Source organism: Ictidomys tridecemlineatus, chromosome 6 (assembly GCF_052094955.1).
Source record: "Ictidomys tridecemlineatus isolate mIctTri1 chromosome 6, mIctTri1.hap1, whole genome shotgun sequence".
In the NCBI taxonomy this organism is placed as follows: Eukaryota; Metazoa; Chordata; class Mammalia; order Rodentia; family Sciuridae; genus Ictidomys; species Ictidomys tridecemlineatus.
Genome location: NC_135482.1, coordinates 62,312,176 through 62,324,578, shown reverse-complemented (window position 1 = coordinate 62,324,578; position 12,403 = coordinate 62,312,176).

Here is a 12,403-nt window from a genome sequence, read left to right as displayed (position 1 = left end):
TAAGCCAGCATTTTAAAGACTTGGATACTGAAAACTCAGTGAAGGTGGGTTAAGCTCCCACAAGCCCCAAACCAGTTGGAACAGAGTTAAACTAAAACTAGATGTCCTGGACCCTAGGCCAGGTCACTGTCATCTGCCCTGCCCAGCCCAGGAAACTGGGTAGCATGCACTTCTCCTGGAAATCCTCTACTGGCTACTCCAGGGCCCTCACCCTATCCTGCCTGTTCTCCTCCTGAGCAGCCTATCAGAGTGGCCTTGAGGTTGCTGATGTAGTTCTCCAAGAAAAGAGTCAAGGTGGTGGTTGTTGGTGTTGGAACGGAGCCCTGCTCCTGCAGGAGGCACCACTTGGTCTCTGGGGCCTCCTTCTGCTGCTCCTGGAAGGGCACCTGCAGCCCAAGAAGAAGAAAGCATCCAGAGAGCTGTCTGCTGCCAACCACAGTCATGACAGTTCATGACGTCCCCAGAAATAAAGTCCCATCAGCTTCCCTGCCCCTCCAGCAGGTCTGCATTTTAATGCGACAATAGTTTGATGCTAACACGATGTGAAGAGATGTTGGTGTAATACAGGTGGGTAGAGACCTAGTTTGCAAATAAGGAAACTGAAGCCGAGATAATCAAGGTCACACAAGGTAGTAACAAAACAACATGAAAACAGAGGTTTCCTGACACATAGGCTCACTATATCATCCATTCATCTATCATCAAATAACAGGGGATTCCAGCATCCTAAAACAGCAGCAACCCCAGGAAGATGTTTCCAGTCCTGGGAACACTGCATTAAGGGAGGAAATAGAGAAGACCATAGAGAAATGGCTCTCAGATTGATCTTTCCTGAGAACAGGGTCAAACCCTGGCCTCTGAGCCCTGCTTTTAGACTTCACCACTAACTAAAGATATCTCAAATTTCATTTGCTACAAAACGTTCATGCACCCAAGTTTGAGGGCAAACATATAACCAGGTCAAATAAATATTAATCAACTGAGCCTGAGGGATCTTGGAGGAAGATTCCAAGTCAAGTTGGGGGAGGAGCCAGAGGCTGAGAATGAGCAGAGGCTGAGGAATAAAGGGCAAGAAGAGGGGCTGGAGTTGTGGCTCAGAGGTAGAGTGTTCGCCTACCATGCATGAGGCACTGGGTTCGATCAGCACCACATTAAAAATAAATAATAAAGATATTGCTTCCACCTATAACTAAAGAGTATTTAAAAAAAAAAAAAAAGATCAAGAAGAGCTTGATGGACAGGGAGGATGCATGTGGGTGGGGAGAAGGAGAGCCAATCTAGGTGGAGCAGAGGACCAGACCATTGGCCACAGAGGCTACCAGCCTTTCCTCTTCCAAGCTCAGGTAAGGAAAATGGATCCAGGATTTCCAAGTCCCTCCCTCAGCTCATGGGAGAGACTTCACCTGGGAAGCCCAGGTTCCTCACCAGCAGTACTTAGGAATACTAATGGTTTATTCCCATGGCCATGGACAGGGGCCTGTATGAGGAAAGTTGTTTGTCACATGTGGTGTGAATGTCAGCCACCTTGTTACATGCCCCCACTTCCTTCTGCGGCAAAGACCAGCCTCAATGACTCCACTCCTGACCACAAACCCCAGGTGCTCTTCAGGAAGTGAGTCTCTTAGAGGCAGTCACCCATGATAAATGTCCCTTCCCTTCCTTCTCTTCTGATTGAAACTATCAGTCCCCCCACAGGCTCCCCAGTGTCCTTCCCTTACTATCTCATCGCCTTCCCTTGATCCACCCCTCATTCCTGGAGGCTCAGCACCTCTCCCCTTCCGGTGAGCTAACTGGGGGAGGGCCAGGTCCTCCCTCGGAATGAACTCAGTGTCCTCAGACCACTAGACAAAGGAGAGAAAGAGAAGCAAAACACACAAAGCGTAAATTCACACTGACACAGACAGACAGACAGACAGACACACCCTCTCATCATACTTCCCTGTCCGATCTTTTCCTTAGGAAACCTTAAGTCACCTCTGGACACTGTCCTCCTGGCCACCTTCAAAACCCTCATCCTACCCCATTCATCAGGGCTCCGATTCTTGCCCAAAGCTTCTCATAATCTAAGAAATCAAGTCATGGCAGCAGAATCCAAATAAGGGGCATGACTGAGAGGAAACTAGATCCCATCCCCACTGGCCACCAGCTGAATCTTCTTCTTTCTGGACCCCAGCCTCCTCCTCCACAATATACAGCTGCAGACTTGAACAGGGAGTTCATCCTAGATCTATTAAAGCCTCAGGGCTCAAAGGGGTTGTGGATGTGAGAGAAGGGGACACCAGGGGGAGATGTCTCATGGCCTTTGCCATCTTACCCCTCCAAACCCATCTCTTGAAGAAAGGACTCTGCTTCTTAGAAGTGGAACTCCTGGCCCAGCGCCATCTGGGTCACTGTCCAGGCTGTCATCCCTGATGCCGAGGGTAGTCAGGCTTGGAAAAGGGACGGGGACTCACGACACATAAAGCTGCTCTCTGTTCACATGTGCAGCTGATACTGACTCCAAAATCCAAATAGTGTCTTGGGTTCCAAGTGTGGTTCTGGGACCCAAGAGCAAATGAGCAAATGAGATGTCCCATACTGTCTTTCTGTCCCCAGTTATGGCTTTTCAGATGCTTGCTATTGAACTACAGAACAACTAACTAACTGGTTTCCACTTTCGACAGCTGCCCATGACCCCGCCCTTTCTAAATGCACTAAGTCAGTTTGCATTTTAATTACAAAGAACAAACTCCAAAGAGATTGGAGTGGATGTCTGAGGCTTTAGTGAGGGCCCACCCCAAAACCCTTCCTTGGCAGTGGCAAATCCCATGGCTCATCCCCGCCCTGCAGGCTATAAGAGCCCGCTGTCTCCTCCATTGCCTCTCAGGAGAGAACCAGAGTGTGCTGCTGCTCAGGAGCAGCCAGCCCTGAATTAGCCCAGCTGGGCCTTTCCCTGGGCTGAAGGTGCTGGAGAGACACAGGCCCTGTGCCTCCCCCCAGGGCCATGGCTATGCCTCCCAAGCTGGCACAAGATCAGGGCCCCTCTGCTCTGGGGAAGCTTCACCCTCTCTGGGGAATTGGGAGTCAGAGAAACAATCACTCCTACCTCAGGACAGCCCTAGCTTATCAGGGAAACAGGACACTTAGATGTGGGAGCTCAGGGCTAAGGACAGGGCCTGCCAGCACATGGCACAGCCACTCACATGGGGCTGGGCTGGGCACAGTGAGTGCAGCTGGCAAAGAGCCCTGCTGTGCAGGATGGTCCAAGGAGAACCTGGGGATGGGGCTGTGGCAGACAAGGGAGGGGCAGAGGAGGGGCAAGGACTAAGCTCTCGTTCCCTGGGGAGACTGCCCTGGCCTGTGGTCTGCAGTTGGAGGTAGTGTTGCTCCCCAAGGAACTTTAAGACTAGGAGAGCTCTGAGCAGCCTCACTGAGGAGGGCCAGCTTCATGGTATCTAAAGCTCTGGAAAGATCTTGGGGCAGGCAGCTGAGGCTTTGAGCTGGGCTCAGCTCCAAAAGAGAAGGCCCTGAGGAGTGAGTCAGCCTCTTTCAAGCACCCAGACCCAGCCACCTAGCAGGCCAGCAGAGAAGGACATGGAGAGCACCCTGGACAGAATGGGAAGCCTGAGTTCTAGCTCCAGATCCCTCCAGGGTGCTTTTAGCCACTCATAAAATGCAGCCACTCATACTCTGCTTTGCCTGCTGAGTAGACTAGTTGGGAGGGTCAGGGGAGTTGAGTATGTTAAAGGGCTTTATCAACTAGATAGTGGATTCTGGGTTAACTGAGGGATTGTAACCTCAACAAAGTCCAGTCATGGAATGCTGGCCAGCTGGCAGGGTCTACAATTAACAATTATAGATCTCCTCCCATTCAAACCTCATAGCAACCCGACAGGGAAGGGTTTGTAGCTCCATTTTACAGATGAGGAAAACTAAGGCTCAGGAGTTAAATAATGTCTCCAAGAACCCACAGCCAATGAGTGCCAGAGCCAAGCCTCCAATTCAGTTTTGCCCAACCTGGAGCCCATGCTAGGGAGCAAGATGTGCAGCACTTGGTCTCTGGAAAAGACTCGCTGTGTGGGCTCCCACAGGGCGACCTGTGTGTGCCCCTGCCCAGCCTCAGCCTGTGGGACTCTGGCTGACTGAAAAACTGATGTGGAAATAGACCCCACACTTGCAGAGCGCGGTCCTCCAAAACCACTTTGTGTTGTTTCCCCATGAAAGGGGATGGTTTGAGGGAGCACCCCACTCCTGCCTGATCAGGATCCAGGGTCTGAAGGGTGATGATGGCACAGGAGAGGGCCACAGTGTGCCCCCATGGACCACAGTGACACTAAACAGTTCACAACTGGTGATGTCACTGCCTCCTTGGCTCTAAGGAGGCTCCAGTGAAGGCTTGTCCTCCCTCCCCCTCATCCCTCACCCACTCCTCAGCCACCACTTCTGAGGCTTATTCTCTGTGCTGGGCACTGTGCTGGCCTCCTCTGGCTGGCTGGCCTGCCATCCTGTGGATCACGAGGGTCTTGTGATTTAAAACTCTTTCTCTCTTTCCCTTCCACCCTAAACCAACACGTCATTCAGGATCCATAAAAGGGCCCAGTCCCACCATGATGCCTTATATGACCAGCCAGGCCCTTGAACACTCCTGTCCTCTGGCTCCTGGGTCATCCATTGCCCTATTGTGCCCATAAATCAAATGAAAACATCTCACTTCCCTTTAACCAATGTGGAAGCCCTGAGAGGGCAGGACTCATACTTGGCACATAGGTTCCACCCCTAGAATTCAGCCAGCCTTATGCAAAAAAAAAAAAGTCACAGCTCAATGACTGATATGCCTGCCAGCACTTAATAGTAACTGACATCTGTGGGGTGCCTTTAATTTTTAAAGCCCTTTCACTTTATTTAACCTGACGGGCAAATGGGCAAACGTACCACACATAGACACACACCCTCTTGTGACTCATAGACAAAATCATTTCATACAACCTGTGACCCCAAGTGAAAATGACAAATGAATTAAGCATGAACTAGGTTTGAAGATTGATGCAGTCAGAAGGTTGATTCTATCCCCATCTATTATTGGCTCTTTTCTACCAAGAGACAAATTAGAAAACTAGAGCAGGGAGTCAGGGTCAGGCATGAGAGCTCCTCTAGCACACTGTTCAGAAAATCCAGACAGGGGTGTCTGGCTCTCACTTCCCCCTAAGACTTCATTCCTTCCCAGAGGTACGACATTGATGGATATCTGTTCCGTCCTCCTTCCAAACAGTCGCTCATCCACTCAGCAACCATTTGTCAGGCACCAACAGACATAATGGTGGACCAGTACATTCTGGAGGAGACCTCAGTGCTGTCAGAGGAAGCAACTGGCATATACACAACTCTTGACAGACAACTGGATCAGAACCATGGGCATGAAAGGAAGAAAGGATATGGAGGCAATCGTAAATGGAGCATTGAGGGATGAGGAGAAGTGGACGCTGTGGACAGGCAATCCAAGAAAGGCATCCCTGTTAGAGAGGGAATTTTCTCCACCTGATTATGCCTTAAAGCATCCTCTGCCTTCAACAGGTTGCTCTCTGAGGACAGCTTCTTTCCCTCCCCTTCTATCCTCTGCCCCACAAACACTGCAAGGTGGCATTCAATAACATTCATCAAAAAAAAAACCCACAATGAAAAATGCAACAATTTGTTAAAAAAGAAATAGAGACCTTGCAGAGGAAGGCAGTGAGGGCAAGTTTCAAACCTAGCTAAGGGCAGGGCTAGGAGCAGAGGGGCTGAGATCCCATGGCAGACTATATGCTAGAGGCCCAGCACCCACATGGAAGCAAGTAGCCCAACTCTGCCCTGGGCCTGTGGCCTGGAGCCTGGGAAATGAGGAAGCAGGGTTGCAGACAGCTAAGCAGGTGGACTCTGGGGTGGACCTGGCCATCTGTTGGGGAGAGGCAGAGGTGTCAGCTCAGAATTTGGCATACGAGCACTGGCTGCTGCTGGTGGTGGTCTGAATGATCCTGGCGGAAGAAGCAGAAGTGCTATTGGCTCTGGAGCTCTGGATCCCAGGGACATGTCTGCTAGCAGACTGGATGCTCTGGCCCCCAGCTACCCTGACCCCTAACCCCACTCTGGCCACCATGGCTAGAGATGCTGGTGCCGCTGCCTTTGCTATTGTAGCCAGCAACTTCAGAACTAATGGTGCCAATGTTGTGAGCTACAGCTGCAAGGAGGTGGCCAGTTCCCTCTGTGCCCTATGAGGTATTGGAAGGTGTGAGGAGAGAGAGATGGGATGGGAGCAGTATGGAGAAGTGTTCATGGCTGAGAGGGGCCCTGGGAAGGCAGCTTGACCTTCAGAAGTGTTAGAAGATGAAGTGGCTATCATAGCTGGTGAGCAGGTGAGCTCAGCTGTGACCGAATCCAACATACAGAACAGCAGTGAGTGCATTTTTCTTTTCCTCCAGTTCCAAGAAGTGGGAATGTGGGAAACTTGGAAATGCCTTCATTTTATTGGGCATCCCTGAGGGCCAGCTCACCCTGCTGCCCAGCATCAGTTAAGATTATCTAGCAGGTTGTTATTCTAGGGCAAGAGAAGGGAAAGGGAAGTGTGCTGGACCTCTGGATCACCTGTGTATATGGCGGAGGAGCACAGGTCCCTATCTGTCTGTCCCTTCCCAGGATTTCCCAAACACTGAGGATGGAGAAGAGCAGCCCTCTGGAAAGTAACTTTGAGGAAGTGGCCTCGAAAGTCCCTCAAAACTTTGGGGACTCAGGATCTGAGGCAAGTAGTAATAAGTGGTGAGGTCCAAGAAGCCTCCTGTCAATGTCTGAATCAAAAATTCACTTCTTCCCAAATATCTGTCCTTCACAGCTGGGCATCTGAGAGACAGAAGTGAACATGGCAGGGCCCCTGAGCCCAGTGCCCTCACCCTTGAATAAGGGAGATAGAAAGATAGACTTTTGAAATACCATGAGGCTATGATGTGATGAGGGAAAGTGCAGGGCACCGTGGATTCCAGGAGAGACTGAGCAGGGAAGGGTGGGGGCTTGGCAGGAGGAAAAGCTTTATAGAGGAAGAAACATTTGGTCCATTTTTGAAGTAAGGGTAGGAGTTTGAGAGGTTGCTAATGAGGACGAGAAAGGACATTCCAGCTGCCACAGTGTGAGTAGAAAAAGTGTTTGATGACTGATGAGCAACTCCAGACAGCTAAGCATCAGGAGAATGGCCAGATCTCCTAGGCCATCCAGGGTGTCACCCAGAGACCTGGGTTCATCTCAAATAGAGGATAAGGTATGCTCTGAACCTTTTATATATTTGCATGAATGGAGGGCAAGGAAATAATAGGACCAGGGCCTTACCTCCCCTTTACTGTCACTCTAACTTTGCCAGAACTATCAGAAAGCAAGTTTGATATTGGAAGGAGCATTCTGCAGAGTGTGGCCAATCCCAGAAACACAGAGCACACCCCACAGCCAAAGCTCAGCCTCCACTGCTCCTTTGCTGAGGGACACCTGCTTCCTGGTGCCATCTCCACCTGCAGCCTCTGGACCATCCTGTGGAGCTCCACCATGTTCTTCTTGGTGCTCCTCCAGGGTCATTATGCCTACCAGCTGTGGTCTCCAGTTCCCCCCAGATGGGAGGGAAAAGGAAGAAGAAACTATCCTGGAAAGTCACAGGGAGCTCAAAAGGAAAATAGAAGATCTGACCCTGGGGGACAAGCTTTGACATGTTCAAAAGAGTTTCCCATCAAGAAGATGCTTGGAAGGAAAGCCCTTTGGATCAACTTCAAGTGGTTCTTGCAAAACATAAACAGGAAAGCCTGCTGCTCACCCTGCTGGGTTTGCTCAGCTTATCAACTTGTCCAGTGGATGTTGAGAAGGAAGAGGAGGATGGTAGCAGTGGTGATCAGGGGCTTCACTTTGGGCCAGGGAAATCAGTGGGGTGAAAGCCAGCCCACACTCTCCTTGCCAGGATGTGGCTGACATTGCTGCACCTGCCCACAGGGGCACTTTTTCCAATTAGTTCAAAGGCATTCTGTGGGCTAGCTCTGGCCCTGCTGGTATTCATGATGATGATGGTAATAACAGCTATATATTTAAATCTCTTACTGTTCACCTGAATGCTTGATCCCATTATTTATCACCTGAACTCCTCCCAGCTCCTTGTCTGTGGCCCACAGAGACCAGATGATCTGCACCCGCATCACATCCAACTCCCCAATCATCCTACCAGCTCCAGCAGCAGACTGTCCTTGTGGTCCTGGAGGCAGTGAATGTAGAACTCAAGGAAAGGCTGCATGTCCTTGGCACTGGCCTTGGAGGTGGCCTTCTGCTGCTGCTGCAGGAGGCACCAGTGGGTCTCCAGCACCTTCTACTGCTGTTCCAGGGACCCCATCTGTGGTCCACCTTGGAGAAGAGGTAGTGGCCAGCCCAAACCCTGCTCATGAGCCAACCTGCCACCAGAACTCCAGCCTCCAAGTATCCAGTCCCAGGGGCACCAGGAGCACAGCCCCTCCCCACAACGGTGCTCACCTTGTCAAAAGGAAGCAAACTGTCATTGTGGATCTTGACCTCTCACCTCCACAAACTGATAGTCAATCCCCATATTCTAGGGCTTCAGGAAGCTCTAGTTGATGGTCACCTTCTGATTGTTGAGGATAAGTCCTCCTAAAGATCCAAACAATATACACAGTTTGAAAGAATCTAAACAGCATTATGCTGAATGAAGGAAGTCAATCTCAAAAAGTTGCCTATTTCACTTATGTGAAATTCTCAAAAAAGACAAAACTGCCCCATCCAAGAATATAGGAGATCTTTCCATCTTCTAAGGTCTTCTTCAATTTCTTTCTTCAGTATTCTCTAGTTTTCACTGTAGAGATCTTTCACCTCCTTGGTTAGATTTATTCCCAAGTTTTTTGTTGGGTTGGTTGGTTAGTTTTTAGGTAATTGTGAACAGAATGGTTTTCCTGCTTTCTTTCTCAGAAAATTCATTATTTGGACTATATGAAAGCTATTGACTTTTATGTTGATCTTTTTGTACCAGGGATTGAACTCAGGGGTACTTGACCATGGAGCCACATCCTCAGCCCTATTTTGTATTTTATTTAGAGACAGAGTCTCACTGAGTTAGTTGCTTAGCCCCTTGCCATTGCTGAGGCTGGCTTTGAACTCAGGATCCTCCTGTCTCAGCCTCCAGAGCTGCTGGAATTAGAGGAGTGCACCACCACACCCAGCTTAGGTTGACCTTATATCCTGCTACTTCAGTAAATTTGTTTAAAAGCTCTCTGACTCTTGTGATGGAGTTTTTTGAGTCTTCTACATACAGGATCATGTCATCGGCAACAAAGATTATTTGACTTCTTCTTTTCTTTTTTGTATCCCTTTAATTTTTTTTTCTTGCCTGGTTGCTGTGACTAGAGTTTCAAGAACTATATTGAGTAGGAGGGATGAGAGTGAACATTCTTGTCTTCTTCCTAATTTTAGAGAAAAAAAGTTTCAGTTTTTCTCCATTTAGTAAGATGTAGACTTTGGGTTTGTTTTACCATACACAAATCAATCAATAAATAAAATGATATTGAGATAAGTTCCTTCTACCTGCAGTTTCTTCAGTGTTTTTTAACATGAATGGGTGATAACTTTTGTCAAAGGGTTTTTGCTGCATCTTTTGGGATGATCATGTGACTCTTGTCCTTAATTCTATTTATAAAGTGAATTACATTTATTGACTTGTATGTGTTGAGGCAAACTTGCATCCCTGAAATGAAACATACAATCTTCTTAATGTGTTCTTGAATATGGCTTGCTAATATTTTATTAAGGACTTTTACAGCTGTATTCTTCAGCATTGACTTGTAGTTTTCTTTCCTTGACGTGTCTTTGTCTGGTCTGGTGTTGGGATGATTACAAGGTCCTTGCTTAGCCTCTGGATGGCCATCTTAAGTGACAGCCCTCATTTTAAGGAAAAGTATCGCTTTCCCACCCAAGGGCATTTCTGAGAAAGGCTCACCACTCCCTCATACCAACCCAACCCTTAACCACCCACATTAGGACCTGCCCGGCTCTGATTACTGAGCCTCCCCCATAAAAGTCCCAGAACCCAAGCCTGTGTTGGCTGTCTCTCCTATAGAGAGAAGGCCTTTATTTGTCAGAGCTGTATATATGGCAGATCTCTGCCTGGATGTATCTCTGCCTGGTCTCGTCTTTCATTTCTCACTTACCCGTCTTGTTCCTCGCTTTCTCTTTAATGATATTGACTTCACAGAATCAATTTGGGAGTGTTCTCTCCTTTTCTATTTCATGGAATAACTCCAGGATGCCAATCTTGGCAACAGTTCTTTTTCAAAGGTCTGATCAAATGCAGCTGAGAATCCATCTGGTCCTGTTCTTTGTTGTAAAGCTTTTAATTGCTGCTTCAAGTTTATTGCTTGATATTGGTCTGTTTTGGTTTTCTATATCTTCTTGGCTCAATTTGGTTAGGTCATGGGTGTCTAGAAATTTGTCAGTATCTTCTAGATTTTCCAATTTACTGAATGATTTTTTTCAACATAGTTCCTAATGATTCTCTGGATTTCAGAGATGTCTGTGGTGATAACTTCATTTTTATGTTTGATATTTTCCTAACAAGAAAGTTTTTAAAAAGCCACTTCCTCAAAGCTAATTGTGACACTTTTCTTCCTCATTATAAATAAGCATTTTTGTGCTAAATCACATTTTTCTTTTTAAGACACTCAGGTGAAAACATCTTTGCATATATAGATCAAATGTGTAAATGACAAGAACCCAATAAAAATAACAAGTTAGTTAGATAGCAGGATGGGTATCCAAAAAAAATTTTGATGGTTTGGAGCTTGAGCCAAAACTAAGATTTAATAGAGACTAATATAAAACTCTACACATGTATTTTTTATTTATTTTAATTAGTTTTATATGACAATAGAATGCATTTATGCATTTTGATATATCATACATAGATGGGATATAATTTCTCATTTTTCTGAGTATATATGTTGTAGAATCATATTGGTCATGCAGCCACATATATACATAAAGTGATAATGTCTGTTTTGTTCTACTATCCTTCCTATCCCCACATTCCCTCCCCTCCCTTCACTTTCCTCTACCTAATCTAAGGTAACACTATTCTTCTCTAGTACCCCCCACCTTATTATGAATTAGCATCCACATGTTAGAGAAAACATTCAGTCTTTGGTTTTTTGGAATTGACTTATTTTGCTTAGCATAATATTCTCCAACTCCATCCATTTACTGAGAAAAGCCATATTTCATTCTTCTTTAAAGCTGAGTAATATTCCATTGGAAAAAAAATATATATATATATCACATTTTCTTAATCCATTCATCTTTTGAAGGACATCTAGGATGGTTCCATAGTTTAGCTGTTGTGAATTGAGCTGCTATAAACATTGACGTGGCTGCATTACTATAGTATGCTGATTTTAAGTCCTTTAGGTATAAATCAAGGAGTGGGATAACTGGGTCAAATGGTGGTTCCATTCTAAGTTTTCTGAGGAATCTCCATACTGTTTTCCATAGTAGTTGCACCAATTTGCAGTCCCACCAACAATGTATGAGTGTACGTTTTTCCCCACGTTCTTGCCAAAATTTACTGTTGCCTATATTCTTGATGATTGCCATTTTGACTGGAGTAAGATGAAATCTTGGAGTAGTTTTGATTTGCATTTCTCTAATTGCTAGAGATGTTGAACACTTTTTCATATATTTGTTAATCAATTGTAGGGGGATATGGCACTGATGAGAACTTTCTGGACTTCACAGGTCCAGAAGACTGCAAGGGGCTTCTTTTTGTGTGGACAGGAGAGTACATCTTGGAAAGGCTGACTCTGCTGCAGTTCTTCACTTATGTTAAGTACTGACGGATTAGGAAGACACACCTGACCTTCCAGTGACCTCTGCTTCTCCTGAAACACCTTCTTGTGTTCTGTAAACCTATGACTCCTGCCAAAGTAGACATCTCTGTGGGGTGCTTTTGAGTTAGACTGTTCTGAGGCAAGACTGTGTCAAGAATTCTGCTTGTTTGAAGACCCCTTTCCTCAACCTACATGTTCCTATGCCAACAACTTGGCAAATAATACCATCACAAAGTCCCCCAACCTGAATACATAGGCAGGCTTTGTACAAGCAGTCACTTGGTAAGAGTCGCCATCCTTCAACCCCAATGGCTCGCCTGTATGGTGTTTTTGACTACCACAATGGAATGAAATTAGAAATCAATGATTAAAAAAAAACTACTATAACTAATGGAGACTAAATAATACAGTACTGAATGACGAATGGGTAGAAGAAATCAAGGATAAAATTTTAAAAAATTCTTAGAGGTAAATGAGAACACTGATACGACATATCAAAATCTCTGGGACACTATGAAGGCAGTACTAAGAGGAAAGTTTATTGC